This window comes from Hyperolius riggenbachi, chromosome 2 (assembly GCF_040937935.1).
Source record: "Hyperolius riggenbachi isolate aHypRig1 chromosome 2, aHypRig1.pri, whole genome shotgun sequence".
Taxonomy (NCBI): domain Eukaryota; kingdom Metazoa; phylum Chordata; class Amphibia; order Anura; family Hyperoliidae; genus Hyperolius; species Hyperolius riggenbachi.
Genome location: NC_090647.1, coordinates 313,874,512 through 313,900,895, shown reverse-complemented (window position 1 = coordinate 313,900,895; position 26,384 = coordinate 313,874,512). Strand labels below are relative to the sequence as shown.

At 43.6% G+C, this 26,384-nt stretch overlaps 1 long non-coding RNA gene across 3 annotated transcripts in view; it reads right to left on the bottom strand.

Moving 5' to 3' along the window:
* LOC137544386 (uncharacterized) overlaps nt 1–26,384 on the bottom strand; it is a 124,291-nt gene that overhangs the window by 73,678 nt on the left and 24,229 nt on the right. Inside the window, exons 3-4 of one of the 3 annotated variants that reach the window (XR_011025849.1) lie at nt 22,603–22,722; nt 18,483–18,580 (exon numbers count right to left, since the gene is read on the bottom strand). The exons of 1 other annotated variant lie outside the window; for it this stretch is intronic. This is a non-coding gene — a long non-coding RNA (uncharacterized lncRNA). Of the gene's footprint in view, nt 1–18,482; nt 18,581–22,602; nt 22,723–26,384 lie in introns of those variants that run through there. One more of the 3 variants, XR_011025850.1, reaches the window with a different exon arrangement.

Genomic DNA, 26,384 nt, shown 5'->3' with positions numbered 1-26,384 from the left:
CCAACTTAAAGGGTTAGTCACGGAGTGTTGGTAGTAGTCATTAAAAGATTAGCTATAGGAAACCATAATTTACACTTCTGCAAATAAGGCAGTGCAGTTTACAACAATCAATTATACATTAAGAAAGCCAATTGTGAGGGAAATATGGAGATTGCCAGCTTTATCCTCTTCCAAAATAAACTACCAGTTGCTTGGCTGTCTTGTTGTCAGCACACCTGATCTGCATTCTTGGTCTGAGTCAGTGATTCAGAAAGTGGGGGAACTAGAGGATCATTACCACAGCCAGGCCACTAGCATTCTTAAAAAGAAGTCAGCAATGACTGACATATTCCATGCTCCAAGCTCGAAGCAGGGCAGACTCGGACACTCCATGGACCGAGAAAAAACTACAGGAGCCAATAGCATAATATTTCACAGTATCGGGAGATAGAGCAAAGAGGAGTACTCACACTTTCCTGGTTGCAAAAGAAATGTGGACCAATAAGGCATGTGGAGGAGTCCTTCCCCCCCCCCCCCTGGTTTGAGAGGATCCTCACTGGTCATGCTGCTGGTTCATAGGAAGACCCATATGGAGACTAAGCTAAAAAAAAAAAAAAAAATCACCTGCCAAAAGAGTTGTGAACAGTAATACTGAATGTGTAGCCACCCAAAGATGTAAAATAATTAAAGCTAGTTTAAAAAGGAGAGGTATTGGTTGGCTTACCTCTCCTCTAGAACAGTAGCCAATACGGCTCTAAAAAAAAAGTAAAAATAAAATTACTGCAAATTACTGCACAGAATTAAGGTACAACAATGTGTGGCATCTAGTGAAATAATATACTCTGAGGTGCCAGAGGAAGTCTCTTACCACTTTTTCGTGGGTGTTTGTGACCTGAGGAACCGGGTAAAGACCACAAAACACGTTGTTGTTTGTTGTACCCTAATTCTGAGTCCTATTGCCTACTGTTCTACAGGAGAGGTAAGCCAACAACTACCTCTCCATTTTAAACTAGTTTTAATTGTTTTTAGATTTTTGGCCATGCCCACCTTGACTATTTCTCTCACTTCAGGGTTTCTTGCAGATTTTGTATATTTAAGGACACCCATTAAACAAGCACTCAACAGCATTTTGTAAAGTTATGAGAAACACTCTAGGTATACTATTTATAATGGAAAAGGAAAGTTGAATAAAAAGGTCAAACTGACGATTATTTTCTGCATCCATCCCCAAAGCCTTTCAATATTGTTTATAAACACGGCCTAATAGTTTTGCCATGACTGCATGGCCTGGCATCAATTACAATTATCTTAGTTGCTATTTTAGTTAAACCGACTAACACAAATTATATGCTCCACTTCGTGATTCCAAAATCAGCAGAAATGTAAAATGTTAAAAATTTCATTATCTGGATTTGTGAGCACAAATTGAGGTCAGAAATGGATCACTACATATGGGTGATTACCGTAATTTTAAAGTGAAATACCTGTAATTATGTGGTTTAATTGGTCCCAATTTCATTAAACGAGTTCTCTAATCCTGCACAGGCAGCTAAATATAAGCATGTATTGCAAAGATAGTACAGAGACCCGTATTAAATGTCAGTATGTAACCTAATGCAGCAGCATTCAAAAATAAATCTTCGTAGCGTCTGTATGATAGGAAAGAACCGAATTTCAAAGCTGCTCTGGACACTTTCATTTTTCTGCTGATGGATTGGGGTTAGAGTCTATGAAAAGAATGTACTTTCCCTCCTTCCAAAGTTTAGTCATTATTCTCTGATTCCAGAGAGCTGAATATCACTAAACCAAAATGTTTAAGGAATTCAAATCCAACACTTTAACACGTACAAGAACGTTTAACAACAAGATTATTAAAGGCCAACTTTAGATCAAAATGTTTGCCAAGATCTGCCTAGTCATCCAGTGACACAATTGATTCATTGCAATTTTCTCCATTTGATGTAGAAAAAAAGTGCAATACAGTATACATAACATGATGCTAAACAAGTGTTTTTGCAATTTAATGTTAAAATTGTATTTGCAATTCAACCTGCAGAAAGCTAAAAATAAATGATGAGAAACATTGTAAGCTCAGCTGCCCTTCTTTGGAACCTTAGCAACAATAAGTAACAATAAGTAAGTGTATTTTGTTTGGAACACTGTTGCTATGAGACAGTCCAGAAACTCCCAATTTGCTGCATGAGAAATTAGATATATAAAACAACAACCCTTATTACTGATTTTCAACAGTTACACTAATCCATTGACTGACAGCAAAGTTTGGCACAATTAAATGCCAGTTTCTGTTAGAAAGGCTGTAAGAAGACTGTGTTTTAAGGCTAATACACACGTCCGACAAAGTGTGCAACCAACTATACCACATGACTGACCTCACAACCAAGTGACTACACAACTTGTACTTTCCTTGCACCAACCAACTGAGCAACCAGTTCATTTGCATACTGTGCCCACACAGCAGAATGATGGACTGCACGATATGGTCACATTCAAAACAAGCTCACCGTTCAAATGACTTTTTGCAAGACACGAGGCAGCAGCGGCGAACAGCACCACCGCCGCAGCTGCCTCCATCAGGCCATCCATCCGTCCGGCGTCTAGGACGCCGAGGACGGAACGTTCGCTCGGGCAGGGGGTCGCCTTAGAGCGCGGACGCGTGCACAGAAGGAACCTTTATGCAGGGAGGAAGCCCATCAGCTGACCTACTGGTCGGCTGACGTCAGAGGTGTCCCACAACGCCCAGGATTGGCTGATGGAAGGGGGGCGTGCCAGTGGGGTCTCCTCTGCTTCTTAAGCCTCCAGGCTTCATTCAATCATTGTCTGTTAGCGCCGTGAATACTTGCGTGTTAGCGCTCAGACCTTAGGCTAGATCCCTGGTGTTGATGCTATGGATTTCACACCTAGTCTAGGATATTGCTACTTGCTATTGTTATTGGTTAAACTAGTTCCCGGGTGTTGATGCCAAGCACTTCACACCTAGACTAGGATATTGCTTACTGTATTGTTCTCCTGTGTATGACTCTTAGCTATTACTCTGATTCTGATCCTGCTTTCTGATCTTGTACTTTTGCTTATCTGTCTACCTGTTGCTGAACCTCTGCCTGATTACCGATTACTCTCCTGTCTCACGATTCTGTACCGATACATACCTTCCTGTTGCTGAACCTCTGCCTTATTACCGATTACTCTCTTGTCTCTCGATCCTGTACCGATGCATACCTTCCTGTTGCTGAACCTCTGCCTGATTACCGATTACTCTCTTGTCTCTCGATCCTGAACCAATACTTACCTCTCTGTTGCCGAACCTTGCCTGCCTGACCATTCTACTCACCACCAGTGGGCCCTCGCCACTGGTGAGGTGCTAGCTATGCCAGCTCCTCTGGTGAAACAGTTCTGCTAGGCAGTTGTACAGCCTTTATTTCCTGCTCTGTAGGTAAACTGTCATCACAGTATTATTGTGTCTCCTAGGGTGATCACTAGGCTGCAGTACACTCTGAATCACCCACTCCTAGGGTGATCCCTAGGCTGCAGTACAGTCTGAGCCACTCGCCCCTCGGGTGTTCTCTTGCCTGCAGTAAATTCTGAATCACCCGCTCCTCGGGAGATTCAGCCTCTTCAGTATTGTTTCTCCAGCTTGCCGGAGCTTGTACTCTAGTGCACGCTCAGTGTACTGATAGTACCTCACCAGCCCCTCTGGTGAGGTCTTATTCACTATTAAAGTTACGGTTGCACCAAATCACTACACTCTCAGCTCTTTGTCTGCTATACTAGTATTATTGGTGATTCTGCAGATCACCCATAATCAGGTATAGCGTCTGTATTATTGGTGATTCTGCAGATCACCATATAATCAGACATCTGAGCTACGACACAAGACCGTTGCACTTTTACACATGTGGCCAACTGCACGATATCAGCCCAACAGTCTTGTGAGTTGATCTGCCAGATGGATCACGAAAACTGCCTGTTATCAGTTGGCAGCCTAGTCATTTGCCACCTATACACACACCTGGTTGCTGTCCAACAGATCAAATTCAGACAATAATCATGCAACATTATTGGACGTGTGCACAAGCCTTTGGATGCACATTTTTTTGCTGTTTCTGGACATCACTGGACTGAACCATCTCAAATCCCCCCTCTTAGTTTGACTCTTTCGCCATCTGTTGCATCTCACACATACAGTGCTTCCCCATCTTTGCTGGCCATGCATGTCAGAATTTGCAGCAGAGGCAAGTTTGACAGTGTATTCATAAAAGTGCAGTCTCACCAGCCCCCTTTTGCAATAGTTTATGCATATAATTAATAAAATAAAACCAGGTTTTGAATCTGCCATTAACTTGTGTGTGATACTGGAGACTCATATCCCCTGATATTGCATCAGGCCCAGTGGGCTCATGTTGGGTTATGTCAGTGATGGTTCAAAATTCACAGGTGTGGGAGAAGAGGCCCTTTTACTCAACAAAGAGACGAGGGTGCTTTGCAAGGGAGTGAGGTTTTGCCACCTTCCTTTGAATGGTTTCCCCACTCCAGCGTTATAAACATTGTGTGTTTTTCTGGGCCAAGAAGCAGAGCCTAACACTGGCTAACCTACCTGATTGACGGAAAAAGGAGTTAATAAAGAAGGCTATAATGATAAAATCCCAAAAATGAAATATAGAACTATAAACTGAAGCGCAAGTGTGACTTTGTAACATTTTACTAGTATGAAAATATGGGTATAGTTATCAGCATAACACTGTCCATTTCAAGCAGCAAGATCACACTTCAATAGTGGTGGTAAATGCAGCAGATCACATGTAGGAAACAAATCTAATACCTGACTGAATACATCAACACAAAATATATGATACGCCTGTGACTAACATGACTATATGTCATATATTTGTCACCCTTCAAGCCTGAAGCCTGTAAGCGCACTCTTATATCTCAGCTTGTCAGGGAAGCATTTAATGTAACCTTAATCATTCCTTTCAGCAACAAATCAGTCTTGGCTTCTTGTAGACTCTGTCACAAGAACTCACTACATACTTATACCTACCTCACTGCATTATCTCTTGTTCATTCTCTATCCCTTTACATTGCAAGGGCAGGGTTCCCTCATAGCAGTTAACTTTAGCCCATTGGAATTCTGGTAGGCCATGTTAACCACTTAACGACCGCCCACTGCACAGGGGCGGCCGGAAAGTGGATGCCGCAAGGACCAGCTCATGCCCAGAGGCGGCGGTCCTTTTAGGGGCATTGGCGGAGCGATCGCGTCATCCGTGACGCGATCCTCCGCCGGGGATCGGTAGCCGGCCATTTAGTCTCTGCTCGCCGGGCCACTTAGCAGCGCCGGCGAGCGGAGGAATATACGAAATGAGCCAATCAAATGCATATAAGGCACTTTGTTAGGTAAACAAAGTGCCTTATACATGCTTCCTCCTCGCCTCATGGTCTCATTGTTCCAGAGACCACCAGCGAGGAGAAAGCACTTGTAAGTAACACAGCACACAGCTTTTTTTTTGCCCACAGCCCCCCTGATCTCCCACCCCAGCCTTCATACCCCCCCTGATCACCCCAGCAGACCCCTGCCCAGCACCCTTGCACCCCTCTAAACCCCCCCACACACACACACACCCATCACTAACTAGTGACACTATCCCCTGCATTAGGTCCCTAACTGCCTCCTAATCACCCCTGATCCCCCCCAACCTTTAGATCACCCCCACACCCCATCCCAGACTACCCTCCTGTATACTGTATACATCTGTATACAGCTACCTTACCCCCTGATCCCCCTCTGATCCCCCTCTGATCACCTGCCTATCACCTGTCCATCACCCCTCAGCACCCCCACCCATCAGAGCAGACCCTAACTGCCCCCACAGGGAGCAACCGATCACCTGCCCAGACCACCTGCCCAGACCTGCCCAGACTGCCCTCATACCCCCCTCCTGATTACATACCCTGCGCATTGTTTACATCTGTCCTCCCCAGCAATCACTAACTGATCTGCGATCAGTAACCCCCTGTGTCTGCCTCTCATCAGATCAGGACTCAGTCTGCCCGTGCGGGCTCCTGATCAAGCCCCCACCCCCTCAAATCGCCCTCAGACCCCCCCCCCCCTAATCACCGTCCGAGTGCATTGTATTTGACTGTGCTGTGATTGTATTCGATTGTGCTGTGATTGTATTCGATTGTGCTGCGATTGTATTTGATTGTCCCGTGATCTGCTTCGATTGTCCCGTGATTGTTTGATTGCCTCTGAGACCCCACTTCCCAACAACCCCCACCCCACCACCACCCCCACCCCCCATCACCTTCTGAGTGCATCAGATTTGCTTGTGCTGTGATTGGATTCGATTGTGCTGTAATTGTATTTGATTGTCCCGTGATCGGCTTCGATTGTCCCGTGATTGTTTGATTGCCTCTGAGACCCCACTTCCGACACACCCAACCCCACCCTCCCCCCCACCACCTCCAACCACCACCTTCCGAGTGCATCAGATTTGCTTGTGCTGTGATTGGATTCGATTGTGCTGTAATTGTATTTGATTGTCCCGTGATCGGCTTCGATTGTCCCGTGATTGTTTGATTGCCTCTGAGACCCCACTTCCCGCCACACCCAACCCCACCCTCTCCCCACCACACCCAACCCCACCCTCCCAACCACCACCTTCCGAGTGCATCAGATTTGCTTGTGCTGCGATTGTATTCGATTGTGCTGTAATTGTATTTGATTGTCCCGTGATCGACTTCGATTCTTCCGTGATTGTTTGATTGCCTCTGAGACCCCACTTCCCGCCACACCCAACCCCACCCTCCCCCCCACCACAATCAACCCCACCCTCCCCCCCATCACCTCCAACCACCACCTTCCGAGTGCATCAGATTTGCTTGTGCTGTGATTGGATTCGATTGTGCTGTAATTGTATTTGATTGTCCCGTGATCGGCTTCGATTGTCCCATGATTGTTTGATTGCCTCTGAGACCCCACTTCCCGCCACACCCAACCCCACCCTCCCCCCCACCACCTCCAACCACCACCTCCAACCACCACCTTCCGAGTGCTTTAAATTTGCTTGTGCTGTGATTGGATTCGATTGTGCTGTAATTGTATTTGATTGTCCCGTGATTGTTTGATTGCCTCTGAGACCCCACTTCCCACCAACCCCAATACCTCTCAAATACTCCCTTTTGCTAGGTAGGTGCTCTTTTTTTCTGGGTAGTCTCGGAGGAAAACCCCATAAATTTAGCAATCCACAATGGCAAGATGGGGGATTTCCGATGAGGAGGTATACAGGTACATGGACCAGTCGGATGAGAGCTTTTGGGAAGACTCATCCGACGAATCTTCCCCGTCCGAATCTGAACCTGTGGAAAGCAGTGGTTCTCTGACCGAAAGTGATGACGAGGCTTTGGTCCCGGCTAGAGCCAGGCGTACCAGACCCCATGTCGTTAGACCGCAGGTGGCGCAGGATCCACCTCAAGGGCAGCAGGGTGGTGCTAGCGCTGATGAGAATTTTCTTGGTGAGGCAGGCACCAGCAGCGCAGCATCTCCTGGACTTAGTACTTCCGTAGACCCTGGTGAAGTGGTGAGCGCCAGCATAGAAGTTGAAACTGGTACAGTGGCAAGTGCAGTAGTACCCCCGTCGCAGCCACCAAGAAGAAGATGGGCCCGTAGTACCCATAGACTCCCAGAGGTGCTGGCACATCCAGATTGGCAATCCCCTGATTCCGCCGCACCCGTAGTGCCCCCTTTCACCGCCCATTCTGGAGTCCAGGTGGCGACAGCTAATCTAGGAACGGCCCTAGACTTTTTGCAGCTGTTCATCACCCAGGTCCTCTTGGACTTAATTGTGGTTGAGACCAACCGTAAAGCCACACAATTCATCATCGAGCACCCGGAGAGCAGCTATGCCCAGCCTTTCCGGTGGAAACCAGTCCAAGTTTCCGACATTAAAATCTTTTTGGCCCTTGTCCTTCACTTGGGACTAATGAAACAGAATGTATTGTGGTCGTATTGGTCTACGAACCCAGTACATCATGTTCCTTTGTACCCTGCTGCCATGTCCAGGACACGATTTGAGTCCATCCTGCGCTTCCTGCACTTCAACGACGACAAAACCTGTCATGAAAAGGGCCACCCTGCTTATGACCGGCTCCACAAAATTCGGCTCCTCATAGACCACCTGTCATCAACATATGCAGATGCTTATATCCCTGAACAGAACATCTGCGTAGACGAGTCCCTCTTACGCTTTACCGGGCGCCTTGGCATCAAACAGTACATCCCAAGCAAGCGCGCCCGGTACGGGGTGAAACTGTATAAGCTCTGTGAAAGGGCCACTGGCTATCCATGTCGTTTTAGGGTCTATGAGGGAAAAGACTCAAAATTGGAGCCGGTCAGATGCCCTGACTACCTGGGGAGCAGTGGAAAGGTTGTGTGGGACTTGGTGTCACCCTTGTTCCAGAAGGGGTACCATCTTTATGTGGACAACTATTACACAAGTGTGGCCCTCTATCAGCACTTAAAGTTAGAAGGAATGTGATGCTGTGGCACTGCGCGGCCTAGTCGCCAGGGCTTCCCCCAACGGCTCGTTACCACCAGACTTGAACAGGGGCAGAGGGCCTTGCGTAATAAAGACCTGCTCGTGGTGAAATGGAGGGAGAAGAGGGATGTTTACTTTCTGTCCACCATTCACACAGACACGACAGTTGAAATTCAACGGTCAACTGAGGTCATTGAAAAGCCCCTTGTCGTCCACGAATATAATGTCAACATGGGAGGGGTGGACTTCAATGACCAGAGGTTAGCACCCTATTTAGTTTCCCGGAAAACAAGACGCTGGTATAAGAAAGTGTCTTTTTATCTGATTCAATTGGCAGTTTACAACAGCTTTGTTCTCTACAGTAAGGCTGGGAGAACTGGATCTTTCCTTCAATTTCAGGAACAGATCATTCTGGACATCCTGTATCCAGGAGGTGCCAGCCCCCCCCCCCCCCCAGATGCAACTAGCCGACTGCATGGAAGGCATTACGCCTATCAGCTTCCGAGTACCCCAGGTCAACGCATCCGAAGAAAACGTTGTCGTGTCTGCAGCAGTACTAGAAGAAGGACTGGCACCAGTTTTTATTGTCCCAAATGTCCTGACCAGCCTGGCCTATGTGTAGGGGAGTGTTTTGAGAGGTTTCACGAGCAGGTACACTATTAGAACCTAGGGAACTCCAGACACAGGAGTAGGCACACACTCAGTGGTCTTTCGTACATTGTCCCAGGGAGAGGAGAGGTAAGCTTGAAAACCAAACAAACAGGTAAGCATAAAAGTCGGAAGAAGGATCGGTTTCCATGCTTGATATTGCTGATCTGTCCTGGGTTGGCGATATAAGACGGCATGTTTGAATTTCCCTTGAGTGTGGACACCCCCGGTTTATATGTGATTTACTTTGGGCCTATGATGATACTTTAATGCCACACAGAGTCATCTCTATTGGCAGGCATATTGCTGTATACTACAGGCATAATGCTGTATACTAAAGTTCTGAGGCCCAGTCACATAAGTTGGTGGCTCACCCTGAGTGCAGGGTGGCACGGGGTGTCTCTCTCCTGAGGTTATCACTGCCATTGATGTGGAGGAATATCTGCCATTGATGTGGAGCAAGGTATGTTTGCCGATCATTTTTCCTTTTAGCCCAGAGTGCATTACCCGTATACCCAATATAAGGAGTATAGCAGAAACTCCTAATACTGGCCATACATGTAATGATTGCAGAGACCCTAAAATGCCAGGACAGACTCCACAAATGACCCCATTTGTGGACAGAGGACACCCTAAAGTATTCTGTGAGGTGCATGGTGAGTTCATAGAAGATTTTAGTTTTTGTCACAAGTTAGCAGAATTTTTTTAAATTTTTTTTTTACAAAGTGTCATTTTCCGTTAACTTGTGACAAAAAATAAAATGTCCAATGAGTCCAAAGTCCAATGAGTACCTTTAGGATTTCAAGGGTCATTTTGCGGCATTTGGTTTCCAGACTACTCCTCACGGTTTAGGGCCCCTAAAATGCCAGGGCAGTATAGAAACCCCACAAATGACCCCATTTTAGAAACAAGACACCCCAAGGTATTCTGTTAGGACTATGGTCAGTTCATAGAAGATTTTATTTTTTGTCATAAGTTAGCGGAAAGTGACACTTTGTGAAAAAAAACAATACAAATCAATTTTCGCTAACTTGTGACAAAAAATAAAATCTTCTATGAACTCACCATACTCCTAACAGAGTACCTTCTAAAATGAGGTCATTTGTGGGGTTCCTATACTGCCCTGGCATTTTAGGGGCCCTAAACAGTGAAGAGTAGTCTTGAAACCAAATGTCGCAAAATGACCCTTGAAATCCTAAAGGTAATCATTGGACTTTGGGCCCCTTAGCGCACTTAGGGTGCAAAAAAGTGCCACACATGTGGTATCGCCGTACTCAGGAGAAGTAGTATAATGTGTTTTGGGGTGTATTTTTACACATACCCATGCTGAGTGGGAGAAAGATCTCTGTAAATAGACAATTGTGTTTAAAAAAATTAAAAAATTGTCATTAAGGCCTCGTTCACACTTGCGGTTCTCTGCCAAACGGACCGGATGACCTGACCGGATCCGGACCGGATCCGGATCGGAACCGTACGGTTCTGATCCGGATCCGATCTCGATCCGGTCAGTTTGCATCAGGTGTTCATCAGGATGCGATCCGGATCCGTTTGGCAAAAGATAGTAGAAAAGGAATAAAAATGTTGGGGTCTGGGAGGTCAGCAGAAGGTGGACCTGTGGAATCAGGCCCTCCGCTGTTTAGCACTCACCTCCACCTCCGACATACTGCCAACATCTCCAGCACGTTTAAAATCACTGCTGCTCCACTCCAAAATGCTTGCCCATGTGTCCCCATCCAAAATCGCCGCTTCAATACGCATAGGAAGTGGGGTAGAACATCCGGATTTTTAGCCAGTGTGTTGTGCGCTCTCCGGTTCTCATTGGTTTGTATTGGCCGGATGATGCAGTCCGGCTCCGCTCCGGATACGGCTGCCGGAGGAGCCGGACCAAAAAATAGCGCATGTTGGGTCTTATGCCGGAGTCCGGATCCGGTCCGGACGAAACGGACGCATGTGAACGGACGCATAGGCTTTCATTGCTATGCTGTGCGTCCGTTCCGTCCGTTCTGCATGCGGTCCGGCTCCGGCATGGCGATTCCGGACGGCGACCGCTAATGTGAACCGGGCCTTACAGAGATATTTCTCCCACCCAGCATGGGTATGTGTAAAAATACACCCCAAAACACATAGTACTACTTCTCCCGAGTACGGCTATACCACATGTGTGGCACTTTTTTGCAGCCTAACTGCGCTAAGGGGTCCAAAGTCCAATGAGCACCTTTAGGCTTTACAGGGGTGCTTACAATTTAGCACCCCCCAAAATGCCAGGACAGTAAACACACCCCACAAATGACGGCCTTACGGCAGCAGCGCCGTAAGGCAGATCGGCAATCCCCGGCCAATCAGCGGCCGGGGATCGCTGCCATATGACAGGGGACAGCCTGTCACTGGCTGCACAGGACGGATAGCGTCCTGTGCAGCCCCGATCACCGGGGATGAGCAGGTAGGAGAGGGAGGGGGAATTTCGCCGCGGAGGGGAGCTTTGAGGTGCCCTCCCCCGCAACATGCCAGCCAGGAGGAGCGATCAGACCCCCCCCCTGTCCCCATAGGGGGGAAAAAGGGGGGCGATCTGATCGCTCTGCGTGCCAGCTGATCTGTGCTGGGGGCTGCAGAGCCCACCCAGCACAGATCACAAAAAATAAAGCTGGTCCTTAAGGGGGGTAAAGGGTGGGTCCTCAAGTGGTTAAGATTGTGGGGAAGTTAGGGATAGGTATCTGAAAGGGGCTAATACTGAGGAAGAGGATAGGCATAGTTTTGGGAACGGGATGTAATGAAAAAGACCCACTCTTCTCACTCTGCCATCGATGTGACAGCAGGGCTCTGTGAGACGGCCAGGAGCTGATTTCATTGGCTCCTGACCCTGTGATCACTGTGAGCCAATTACATTATCTATGATAATTATGTGTTGTTTACCACATGCTCATATTTGTTTCTTACTTTGTACAGCTCTGGAGATGGTCAATGAGATACTAATAATTCTAAGTTGTTGCAAATGTTATGCTAATTTCATGCAATGCTATGGCGTTTAGAAATGATCCATCAGATGCAATAGCTGTATTTCCAAGCTGAATACAATTACATGCAACTAGCATAACTTTTGATGGTGCTATATAAAGCAGTACAAATAATAATAATGTTTAAGAAAAAAATTGATATTAATTAAAGATTTTACACTATGGAAGCATATTAAGTTGCAGTGGGCTGTTTATGACCTGAAGTGGTGGGACTAAACTTGCCAGGGGGAGAAATCTATGAGCCACACCATGCCAAGACAAACATGTGTTTAAGCTGTCTGTGATTGTGGCAGCCTGAAAAGAAGGTTTGCACAGTCTGTGTAGGTGGTGGTGCACAATTGATAGCAAGGGGACCCCCATAAGACAGACGGTGTTTGCATACCCGGGCAGTGGTGTCCCCAAATAAGTAATAAGGCAAACAGCCTATGCAATGATTCTTTTATTTATTATTTTTTATTAATGTGTGTGAGGATGATCCTGAGCTGGGAGAAGTTGGAGATTTTACACATTGTTACTCTCTAAGCTGTATGAGCTGTCTGTGGGTCTGGGCACCCAGTTCAGAAGGTGAGAGCGGTCCTTAGTGGTGGTGGATCACGGAAAAGCGGTGTTATTATAATATACCACACGGGACATATTAGGTGGAAAGTCTCAATAGCTCTGCAGTCTATGTGATTAACTTTTTTTCTTTCTTTTTTTCTTCCTCTTTGCTTTCTTGAGGCCCATTGGACATCAGGAACGGAATGGAATAACCGTATGAGAACCTACCCCTGGTGGACATTATCTAGTGGACTGTGAGACAGCGCATGGTTGATCTATAATTGCCTAATAATAATGTTTAGTCTGAAGCATCCTGCTAGAGGATGGATGCTGCATTTATTTACAATAAAAGTGATCAACACATTTAACTGTGCAAAGGCTTCAAGACATGTGATAAATGAGTAAAGATTCATTTGTCACCAGCAAGTATTCCAAGTAAGCTGTGGTTAAATCCTAAGGGGCCTTTTACACTTAATCAGTTGCTCTCAGTTATAACTGAAAGAAAACCGATTTTCAAAGTAATGCCCATGTTTTCCTATGGCACCTTTCACACTTAACGCGTTTTAACTGAAAACTTTTTCCCAATGCTCTGCTATGGAAAAAAAGCGTACCAACGCACACTAACACGTACTAACGCATACTAATGCACACTAACGCATACAAACTGATTAAGTGTAAAAGGGCCCTAACCAAAGCGTATATGCCTGCAATTATGATGCAAGCAAACAGAGAAAAGTGTTTGGCTTTATTAAAAGGTAAAATTAGCTGCCAAGTGGTGTAATGGCATAGCAATAGTGGATGCAGGGGTTGTGACCGCACTGGGGCCCTTGAACCTGAGGGGCCCAAGGGGCCCTCCCTTAACTACAGTATTAGCTCTCTGTTGTTCCTGTGCTGGTAATAATCACTTCTGTAGATGCTTTGAATAGTAGTAATCATTAAAAAACTGTTACCCATCCCCATCTTGCACCTCTAACATTGGCAGGTGTCAGGTGCACCATATCAATTGTTATGTATAGAGTGCTGGTGGGGGGGGGATGAAAATACTTTCACTGGGGCCCATAGCTCTTTTGCTACGCCACAGAAGTGGTGTATATATTTAACAGAAGTGGTGTATATATTTACTGTTAATAATATAAATATTTTTGCAATGTAGAGCAAAGGCACGGTATATTTGAATTATGCATCTACTTAATTGCAGTATAGAAGCCTGAAAATCTGCAGGTATTGTGTAAGAGGACACGTGTCCCCATAGTGTCATAATGGTATGCTTGTTAGGGTTGCTGATAATGTTGATTTTACAAAAGCTTTTTCCACAGCAAATAAGCCTGTAGGCAGTTAGTACAAACCCCGTAATAAGAATAGCAGCAGCCTGACAAAGTATTCCGGAGCAAGGAAATATGCAGTTATATATTATGGGACCTATTCATAAAAGGGTCATGACGTCAGCAGAGGGGCTAACCCACATGCCTGTTCAATATGTCACACCAACAATCTCATTTATTTTGGGATGTTGTGTTAGCGGCTGGCTGTCTGTGAGTTTTTAGCCCAGGTCTCTTTAATTTTTGCTCTGCGTACTTGCCCAGCCTTGTGAGCCTTGTGAGCTCCTCATGTGATGATAGCCTGATTGAGCGACTACCATTTTTTATGCTATAAAAGGGCAATCAGCTTGCTCTTCATTATGATGTTTATGTATAAATAGTGATATACTTCAGTTCTTTATATTTATGAAACTGGTGTTCAGCTTAAACGGTTGTCACGTTTATAAGGTATTGCCACTTATCAGAGAATTCCACTTTTGTATGATACTTTCATGATGAAGTTCTCCTTAAGAAGAATTAGAGATAACACTCATAGCAAATGTGAGTTGTGGAGACGGATGCTGCAGAAGAAGTCATCTGGATCCAAGTTACAGAGTTACATTTGTCATCTTCCCCTTGCAACTGTCAAGATTGTTAAGCCATATAGTAAATCACGTCAGATGCTTTGTTGGGATTATCCGGTCTACTAATAAACTGCAACGTTTTTCAGAATTGCATGGTGCTGCTTATTCCTTAGGTTATCACATGCATACCTTTCTTCCTGCCACTAACACGTTTTTTCTACCTGTTTTCTTTTGTTTTTCCCCAAAGAGGCACTGAAATGTTTTATTTACTGTTTCTTCCACTATCACTTTTTATGCTAGGTAGAAAGTTGGTGACAGGCTGGATTACCGCTTTACAGGATCCCAGTGGTAAATGAAAATCTTCAGTATAAAAATCTATTTACACATATTGACCCCCTATTCAATTAACTTTTTCTCCTAAGTTTTCTCCTAGGTAATATTTTCTTACCTAGCCACAAAATGCCATAAAAGGCAATAAAATGCATTTTTATCCACCAACAAGCAATAAAATACTCAGAAAAATGTTGACCGTACTTTTCCTTCTACTTGTTGGTACTTTTCAGACTACTGAAAAGTTATTTTAAACAGAAGATGGAAAATCATCTCATAGGAGGAAACTTAGGAGAAAAAGTGAATTGAATAAGGCCCATCGTGTACTTATGTAGCTATTCCAGCTTTTGCTGCATTGCCTTTGCAGCCTGTTTCCTTGGTGCCTGTTTCCTCCAATAAATCCTAAAACATAGAATTCCCCTTTGTCCTAACTTTTTTATTGCCTAACCTCCCTGCTGCTGTTTGCCATTGCTTTGTGCCAGTGATGATCGGAAACTACTAATTACAATGACGTGAAATGTTGCATACATTTTATCAATTACAGCTATTCATAATTACGATTTGGAAATTCAAGTTATTTTCTGTAATCCATTCGTAATTTCATGGAATTTTTGCAAAATTTTGTGCTGACTAGCGGTTAATAGCAAAGCTCCCATACATGTTTTCGTTATCACAATTGCTACATAAAAATTAAGGGTAATACTGTAGTGAGAACAAGTCAAATTAATTTTTCAAAAAGACCTTGTCGTTTATGAGAAAATCGATTTTAAAAATGCAAAGGAAAAATGTTTTTTAAACTCAGAAAAATTACAGTTTTAAAACTAGTTTTTCTTAGCATTTTTTAAATCGATTTTATCAAAAACTGGGAAATGTGCCTCCCTTCCCCAGGTGCCCAGTGTACTATCCTTTACCTGTCTGTATCCACTGCTGGCTCCAGGCTCCGCGGCAATCTGCACATACGCACAGCATGTGGGGGCGTGTGTAAAGTCACACTTGCGCCCACATATACGCGGTAGATAGCACTGCCCGTGGCAGAGGGGGGTTAACTTACCTATGCCACCACCTATAGCCGGTGCATTCCACTTGTGGTCCATGTAACACCTCTACTTCCTCCTTCCAGGTTTGAAGGAGGAGGTAGTGGAGTTACGTGGACCGCAAGTGGAATGCTTCAGCTATAGGCGGTGGCATAGGTAAGTTTGCCCCCTCTCTGCTGTGGGCAGCCCTATCTAATTTAAATTTAAATTACTAGTAGCTACATACTCTTAGCTAATCAAAGCTAACGTCACTAATCTGCACATCTACTTTCACAAAGAACTGTATCTTTATCTTTAATCTGTTTAATAAAATTAATTTTACTTGAAAAAGGCACCTTTAGGGTTCTTCTTTTTCTTCTATATTTTAATTTGCAATAAATGTCAGTTCCAATTCCATACAACAAAAAGTGTAATTGAGCTCATATTTTCTAGGCCAAGGACATATGACAAGATTTCCTCCTAATCATTCATGAAGGGAGGTATACATTATTCCATTATTTCTTAATCAGGCTTCTGTTAAGGCAGAAGTGGGATGGTAATGAATCTTCTAGTAAAGTGTGATAGACTACATAATCAGGAGAATGTCTCTTGCAAGTTATACTAAGGAATAGAAGAGAATCTGTCAGCTGTACAATATTAATCTGATACAGAGTGCCAAGGCTGCTGTGAAACTTAGCAAGATGTAGAGTTTTAGAAAAGACATCAAGAGATTAGGAGATCTGACCCGTTAAAAGAAATTCTGTAAACATTTCTTGTGAGATGATAACTGGGAGCTGTCAACTTCCTTTGATGTAGTGTTACCACTTTGGAAAAATAATTATTAATATGTGGAAGTAAGATTACCCTTAAACAGAGGGGCTTACAAAACTGAACTGCTCCGTCTTTTCTTATTTATCCTGTGAACTGAATACTTCTTAAATGTTAATACGTTTTTAGCTGTCAATTTCACTTTTGAGACTGGATGTTATGTGACAGAAAGCAGTATATATAATTTTACAACCTACTTACAGAAGTTATTCATCTTCATATACTGTATTAGTCCTAAAAGTGAAAGCCCAGAGAAATACTAAATCCCTGATACAGAAACAAAACTCACCCTCTTCATTGTGTAACTAATGTCAGATCCTTCAATCCTTGTAATCAAAACCATTTACCACTACTAATATCTGTATTGTTTTGAGACTATGTGATTGTGTAAAACATGAATGAAACCACTGCATCTGGCCACTGTTTCATTCACTGTAATGCAGAGAGAATAAGTCCTTGACTGGAAGCCCTTGATGGTGATGTAATAGAGCTTTTAGGCCGAGAGGCATTATATTATGATTTATTAGATAGGGAGTTGGTTACTTTATTATACATTTCCATTAGCCAGGCCCAAATTTTGCCTTGATGGAAAGACTTGCAATGCAGGGATGTCTACTCGGTAGTCTCTGGTGTTGTGAGTTACCCATAATGCTCTTGTTTTGTTCAGTAAAATGTAATTGGTTTAAGATTCTGATTATCCTGATATGCAGCTTCATTATGTTAGTAGTTAAGGTTGTGACCAAAAACTGTGAACCTGGAGACCAAACATCTAACTTCACACACAATGGGCTCTATTCACAAAACTTCTAATAAATGACTTATTTATCACCTTATTGATAACAATAACCTTTCAGCACATTTACATGCAAAATATTGACTCAAAGTAAGTTGTTCCTGATTAACTTCATTTCAATATTACTTTTTTTTTACCTTAATTACATAATATTTTTTCTCTTTGGGAACTTAAAAATGTAACATAGATAAGGTGAAAACAGAGGAAAACAGGTGTAAAGCTTTGTGAATCATACCCAATGGTCACTTAAGTTCTTGTCTCCCAATACCCAAAGGTCTTATTTCACCCAATAAGAGGCAAAAAATAAAAAAAGTATAAGAAGTTTGCTCCAGGAATTAATTACTTGCAAGAGACACACTTCTTCACTACTTCTACTCTAAAATTCTACGATGACATGGTCTGACACAGTATTATTTTAAAGAGACTCCGACCAGTACTGTGAAGTACTTAAAGATGCATACCTTTCTGTAATTTGTGCTCTCCTCTTTCATTTGATGCCTGAATTGAATCATTCGATTTCAATTTAAAAATTGCGGCTGCCATCTTGGCTATGTTATAACTTCCGGGTCACCCCTGTCTTCTCTGTTAGAGAAGTGCATCACTGGATGAAGCAGGAAGAGGAAGTGACACGCACGGCCATTGCAAGAGGCTCCTCCAGAGGGTTCATAGCACGACTTTGTTGGAAGTCGTCTGGCTTAAAGGCATACCCATGAGATGTGCTCTAAGTCCCTTTTAGCAGCAAAACTGGGCAAAACCACACTATATCTGTAGAGTGTTATTATTGTTGTTGATTTAAAAAGCAGCAACATATTCTGTGGTGCTGCACAAAGTAAGAAAAAAAACATGGGAACAAAACAATACAGACAGTGGCATCAATTAAATGAGATATTGATATTTATCTGAGACACTACTTTGGAAAGAACTCTGAACAAGGGATGTCACCAGCAACAAACTGGTTTCTGCATAAGATACAAATTTAGGGTCTTCTGTTCCAGATTCTTTCTAGGCTACAAACAAAACAAAAAAAAAAAGATGTGATGAAATTACATTATTCTCTGGATGAACTCAATGGATGTATGTCTTCTCAACCCAATAACTATGTAAGCTGAATGGATTCATGGTAGTATAATTCAACAACTTTATACACATTTAGGCCCCACGGTTACAGGCCTTTTATGATCATCTCTTAGAAAGGAACAAACCCCCTCAAGAGTTCTCAACATTTTACATAACATTGCTCGTGAAGAGCAATGGAGATAAGCAATGGAGATAATAGAAACATCCCCAACTAAAAGATTTTCACCATGGTTTTGGATACCTTTCCTTATTCATAAGGACCAAGTGGTATTCATCCTATACAGGCAAGCACCTGACAAAATGAGAGAGCTTATAAATATAATTTGTGTAGCAAATAAAGAGACATTTTAACAAACATTATTGGCTCTTGATGAAGAAGAAACTTTTGATGGCATCTAGTGATTGTATATGTTCTTGACATTAGAACATTATAGGAATTTTCTAAATACACCAAGGCTTCAATTCACTAAGACACATTTGGTTCAAAATAAAAGGCCGTTAAAATACATTCAGTGTTTTAGATTTTTTTTCCGAATTCACTATGATTTTCTCACGTGTGGTAAAAGCTTGGTAATTCACTGAAAAACTGCATTCACTAAGCTTTTTACTTTGTGCGGTATTTAACCTTTTGGGGACCGACGTAAGTTGAATCTACGTCCAGCAGGTGGTGCTGCCGACCTGACTGGACGTTGATTCAACGTCTGCTCTAACGAACCGTCCCGACACAATCGTGCGCAGCGGAGAGGGGAGATTAAGCTGTCATATGACAGCTGACATCTCCCCTCAGTGATCAGCAGCAATCGCTGCTGATCACGTGATCACTACGATCGCCGGCGGATCGTAGTGATCAATTTGACAGCTGCGGTGGCAGGGGGGAAAGAAGAGGATCCACTCACCTCCCTGCCGTTCCCGCGACGATCGGAGCCCCCCACCGCTCTTGCCGGCATCTCTGCTCGATCTGACATCAGCGCCGGGTCCCAGCTTGATGACGTCATCAAGCCGCGATCCAGAACTGAGTGGCAGTAGGAGCAGAGATGCCGGCTGGAGCAGAGGGGTCCACTGCGGCTCATTGCTGGAGCCTGGAAGGTGAGTAATGGCTGCTGCATGCAGGAAGGACATCTGGCTAAAGGGGGGGACACACAGCCCAGCACACCACAGAGGGGATCCGGGTGCCTGACCCCCCAAATGCGCCCCCCCCCCCCCTTTCAGCAAAAACGCCACTCCCAGTACTGATAAGGACCTGGACTTACAGGAATGACACTGCACAGGGTCCTAATGCTGCCATGCTAGAGTAAAGGTAGCCATACATCTAGCAATGATGGTTAGATTTCACCAAGAGACAAATCTCTATCTAATCAAATCTGATTAGAGAGAGATCTGTCAGCTGCCCATACACCGCAGACAGATTCCCAGAAAATCAATACGGAATTGGGCAAGTCCCCTGCATCTGCTGCATCTGCCACCACCCCCTGGTGTATAAATAAACCCCTTGTGTGTGTATTTATACATAACCTGTCCTGTGTTGCCCATCGTGCGGTGCCCATGGGGCACTGCGCAGTGAACGACACAGAACAGGTAATTTATAAATGCACACATGGGGGCACATTTATACACTTGGGGTACCAGTGCCAGTGGTTTTGTCGTGTTCATCACTCGCACCACTTTACAAAGTACATAGTCATGTCACTGACTGCCCTCAGAGGAGCTCACAATTTAATCCTACCATAGTCATAATAATGTCCTACCATATTATTATTATGTATTTATATAGCACTGACCTCTTCTGCAGCACTTTACAGAGTACATAGTCATGTTACTGGCTGTCTCCAGAGGAGCTCACAATCTAATCCTACCATAGTCATAGTCTAATGTCCTACCATATCATTATTGTGTATTTATATAGCACTGACCTCTCCTGAAGCACTTTACAGAGTACATAGTCATATCACTGACTGTCCTCAGAGGAGCTAATAATAATTAATAATTCCTTTTTTTTTGTATAGCACTTTTCTCCTGTCGGACTCAAAGCGCTTATGAGGCAGCTACTAGAGCGCACTCAGTAGTCAGTAGCAGCGTTAGGGAGTCGCGCCCCAAAGAACTCCTTACTAAATAGGTGCTGGCTTACTGAACAGGCAGAGCTGAGATTTGAACCAAGATCTCTTGTGTCAGAGGCAGAGCCCTTAACCATTACACTATCCAGCTCACAATCTAATCCTACCATAGCCATAGTCTAATGTCCTACCATATTATTATTATGTATTTATATAGCACTGACATCTTCTGCAGCACTTTACAGAGTACATACTCATGTCACTGATTGTGCCTCAGAGGGGCTCACAGTCTACTCCCTGCCATAGTCATAATGTAATCCCCTACCATATTATTATTGTGTATTTATATAGCATTGACATCCTCTGCAGCACTTTACAGAGTACATAGTCATGTCACTGACTATCCACAGAGTAGCTCATAGTACAATCCCTACCACAATTATAGGCTAATATTTTCACTATAGGATGGTTTAGGGGCAAACCAGTAGACTTATTAGTATGTTTTGAAGATGTAGGAGAATATGTAGTGTCTGAATGAAATCTGGGGGCACTTATACCTGGCTTCCTATACTGGGGGCCCCTATACCTGTACCTGGCTACCTATACATGGGGCACCTATAACTGGCTACCTATACTGGGGGCACCTATACCTGGCTACCTAAAAACCCATAGCAACAGAAAGACTTAAAGTGATCTCTACTACTGTTGTATGCATGCCAAATGCAGTCCTATGGCAAAGCTCACTATACACACCACCCCGTAAAGAGGAACAATAACAGGGAGGGACTGGCCATGAATCTATGTCAGTGACATAGTTGTGGCCCATGGGGGGGCAATTGGGCAGCTTAGCCTCTGTTGGTGGTGGACCTTGTCCCGGCCCTGCCTATACTCCTAATAAGTGCAGAGATGCTATTTGAAAGGAGCATACAGACCATATGGGTATCACAGGATTACATTTTTTAAAATGCTGAAGTCAAGAAACAACTGCTGTAAGTCTTTTTTAATGTTACTATTTGGTCTCTATTTTTGTCATAGGTTAGAAGGAGATTATTCATATCACAGCAATCAGGATAATGGTTAAAGAGGAACTTCAGCCTAAACAAACATACTATCATTAAGTTAATTTTTATGTTAATTAAAATAGATAGGTAATATAATCTCTTACCCACCCTGTTTTAAAAGAACAGGCAAATGTTTGATTTCATGAGGGCAGCCATCTTTTCGGTTGAAAGGAGGGGACAGGGAGCATGAGACACAGTTCCAACTGTCCTGTGTGCTGATCACCCCTCCCTGTTGCTAGGCAACGTGAATAACAACATAGGAAATCCCATCATGCTTTGCACAGCATCAGGGAAAAAAAGCCTGGGCAGTTTTCTTTGATGGGTGGAGCTTAGCTAAAATGCAGCTAAAAATAATGCTTTGGTAATAAAAACAAAGTTCTGATGCTGTGAAACTGTTAAAGAAACACCAAGCCTTTTCTGTTCTGCTGAGTAGATTTTTAGTCCGGAGGTTCACTTTAAGTTGAACAATGTTTTCTGTTTGTTGTTGGTATTTGGGGCATGTTGCTCATAACTGACTGTAACTGAGTAGCAATATTTTATCATTCCTATAAAGGAGCACCATTCATTTAAAGCGGTTTAAAACCCTGACAAAATATTCAATAAAAACATGTTTTCCTACATTTTATATGCCATACGGTTATCATATTTGCATGTGTGGATAAGAATTAGTATTCATTTAGAGATTATAGGTTCCCAAAAGTACAGTTTTTTGCTTTGTGAGCTGACTTTGCATTTTATTAACTGGTTTTATTCATTGACTTTGATGAACAGAGGCGCCAGCAGAATAAAAACAACAATTAAAAGTTTTAAAATATGCTGGGGAGGCAGTGGTGGACTTACCTCCGAAAGCAGACTAGACTACTTGTCTGACATAAATAAACACTTTATTAGTACCCCAATAGATGCAGCGCATTCGCAGGACCAAGCCCGCTTCATCAGGCAATAAAACAGGGGACAAAACTGTGGACAAAGGCAAAAAGTACAGGACTGCAGTGAGCTACATAATATAAAACATTCATACGGTGCATACAAATATATTAGTTGCTAAAAAACGTTGAGGAAAAAAAAAATAAAAAAATAAAAAAAATAAAAAACAAAATAAAAACTTGCATGGTTTTATTCATTATGCAGTGAAGGCAAGACATGCTTTGACTCTCTGTCTGTGTGGAGCTGCTTCTCCAGTCAGAGAATGTGTCACATTCCTCACTTGATACATTTAAGTAAACACAAGATAACATTATCTAATGTTCGGATGCGTCCACATTTAACTACACTGAACTTTCAAGCTCTGGTCAAGCCCTTCGAATACTGGTCTAATAAAAAAAAATGCTGGTTGCATTTAATATGCTGTAAATAATGTTTTAGAGCAAAGATGAAACGCTGGGTTATATTCCGCTTTAATGCTTAAGCCCCCCCCCCCCCCCCCTTTTCTGGTAGAGATGGCTCGAACCTGCAAACTTTTCGAATTGCAATAGACTTCAATAGACAGGCGAACTTGAAAAACTACAAACACTGTTTCTGGCCACAAAAGTGATGGAAAAGATGTTTCAAGGGGCCTAACACCTGGAGGGGGGCATGGCGAATTGGGATACACGCCAAAAGTCCCGGGGAAAATTATGGATTTGCCGCACAGCAGGGTTATAATCCCTAAAAGGCAGAAATCACATTGCATTGCTAAATTGGAGGTCTAAAGTGTTTAAAAACATCTTGCGTGTATATACATGGATCAGCAGTTAGTGTTAGTGTACTGCGTCACACTGATAGACCAAACTAACTGTGTAACGCACAGCAAACAGCTGTTTGTGTAGTGATGGCTGTGCTGGACTGGTGCGCAAGTGGGGCGAGTGCAGGAGATGGCGGTTTTCAAGCCCATATAGTCGGGCTGAGGTAGCTCAATGACAGAACAACTGTCCACAATGAAGCAACGACCTTATTATCTTGGGTCAGGTGTGCTCCCCAACACACTCACATAGCCGGTCATTGGTTTATTGTGATACGCAAGCCCCTTCACTGCTGCAAGGTAACGATCACGAAGGGGAATTTACACATGTATATGCCTTTTGTTTTGTTGTTGCAGCCGCAGTGCAGCCAGAAAAATTAGGAAGGCATGTACAAGCACCAGAAAAAAAATATTATTGTTTTTGTTAGCCTTAAAAATTCAGGAATCCACCTGGAGCCCTGGTCTGGACCCTGTTGGTGGTGGCAGAGAAGGCAGTCAAGTGGCCTGCAGGCAGAGATGCTGTGTGGGGACTGACTTAGTCTTGGGGCAGGCAGCAGCGGCCGGCAGGCAGAGATGTTGTGTGGGGACTGACTTAGTCTTGGGACAGGCAGTCTCACAGCGTGCAGGCAGAGATGCTGTGTGTGGGGACTGACTTAGTCTTCGGGCAGGCAGTAGCCCTCCGAGATCCATGCCTCATTCATTTTGATAAAGGTAAGGTACTGAACACTTTTTTGACCTGACTGCTGGTGGTATAATACAAAGTGCAATCACACAGAGGCAGTGAAAAGTATGCACTGAATGTGCTGGGCCTGCACAGTACAGCAATTAGCAAGGGCCAGCTGTGACAGACAAGGCTGTATATGCAGTGTCAGTGGCACACACACACACACACAAAAAACACATCAGAAGAACATTAGCTCTCAAAAGAGCAGTTTTGGGGTGCTTTTCATCAACAAATATCAGCAAGGAGCAACCTAACAGACATCCTAACTATCGCTTTCCCTACCTCTCCAATGTCTCTCCCTTCTCTCACTAATACAGCAGCACACAGAGTGAGAACATTGCCGACGCTGCTGCCTTTTATAAGGGGGGGGCTCCTGGAGGGAGTGCAGCCTAATTGGCTGCGACTGTGATGTAGAGGGTCAAAGTTTAGCCCAATGATGTAGTATAGGGGGCAGGTCGAATTCGCTAAGTGTTCGCTGTTCGAACCAGCTAAGTTCGCGCGAACAAGTTCTCCGGCGAACCATTTGGACCATCTCTACTTTCTGGGGAACCAATGTCAACTGTTTTTTGAAGTTCATGTTTCAGTAACGCAACTTTGAAACAAATAATTTTCAACTTCTTAACTAAATCAGAATCAGAACTAGCTTTATTCACCAAGTACGCGGAATGACGTACCCGGAATTGTTTTTGGTACACATGGCATGGCAGTCGAACATATACAAACATATCAAACATAGCATATACTACATCAACATATCAAAAAACATGACATGCATTCAGAACAGGGCCCAGTGAGGACGGGATGGCTGAACTGGTCATGGGGAGCTTGAGGTTGAGTTCAGAAGGTGCACCGCCTGAGGGAAGAAGGTGCTCCAGCATCTAGTGGTTCTGGAGGGGATGGCTCTGAAACGGCGGCCCAGTGGGAGAAGCTTGAAGAAGCGGTTGCTGGGGTGGGAGGGGTCTTGCGAGATCTTGATGGCTCTTGTCCTCATTCTGGTAGTGTGGAGGAGATCAAGGGGCAGCAGGGGCACTCCAATGATCTTTTCTGCAGTGCTGATTACTCTATGCAGTTTGTACTTGTCCTTAGCAGATGCCACTGCATACCAGACGATGAGGAAGGAGCACAGGATGGATTGCCATGTTATATTGATGCTTCAATAGTCTCTAAGTTACTTACCTGGTTCAAAGATGTAGCCTGAGTTGTATAACTTGAGTTGAAATATCTGAATTCCACCCAGTTGTGGATCAGTGGTTTAGAAAGTATTAGAGACAGGAGATCAGAACAATGGCTAAGCAACTAGCATTTTCAGATGGAAGTAAGTGATGCCAGCACCCATGTTTCTTTCACTGCTGGTCTGCTTTAAATGCAAAAAAAAGATTTGTCAAGCTTAATAAAATATGCCAGAAATTTTTTTGGTAAAGCTGGGCATACGCAATACAATTTGTGGCAGATCAGGTAAATGGTTGAAATGTGCATGTTATTGATTTTTTATCTGTTCTCCCACCTTGCACCAGGACAAGGTTACAGCAGAGATCTTGTCTACTTTTGACCGCACTACTGGAACTGTTAGCTTTATTCGGCAAATGTAAAGTACGCAGTGCCTTAGCTTGCTGCACCCCCCACTGGAATTGAATACACAAATCCAAACAATATTTGGTTGATGTTTTGATGGAAAATATTATACATACCCCATGAATAAGGAGATGGACTCTAGTCTAACCATATGAATAAGAAGATAGACAGCAATCCAGTCTAACTCAATACACTGTATATACAGTATAGATCCTAGTTTCTTTTATAGTTTTTTTTTATTCAATGTTTTTAGTAAATTAGGTGTCTAATCTAGCAAAAAAAATGTTTAACAGAGTATTCCTACCTTGAGGATTTAGTTGAAAGTCAAGGACATTGCAGCCCCATTTTCCCTAAAATCACTGCCATTTAAAAAAAATGGTTCGCTGCCAATCTACTGATTTTCACTGAAGAGCTAAAAAAAAACCCAAATAGCTCATCTAGAAGATGCTAAGATCAAGTACCACTGGAATTGTTGCTGCATGCCTTGCTTCATCTGTAACTATCTGGGACCAAGCACTACCCACTAGTCGAGCACAGAGTGATGGGGAGAGCTCCACATCAGTAGTGAAGTGATATGCTAAGGTAGGTATTTACCACTAATCATTA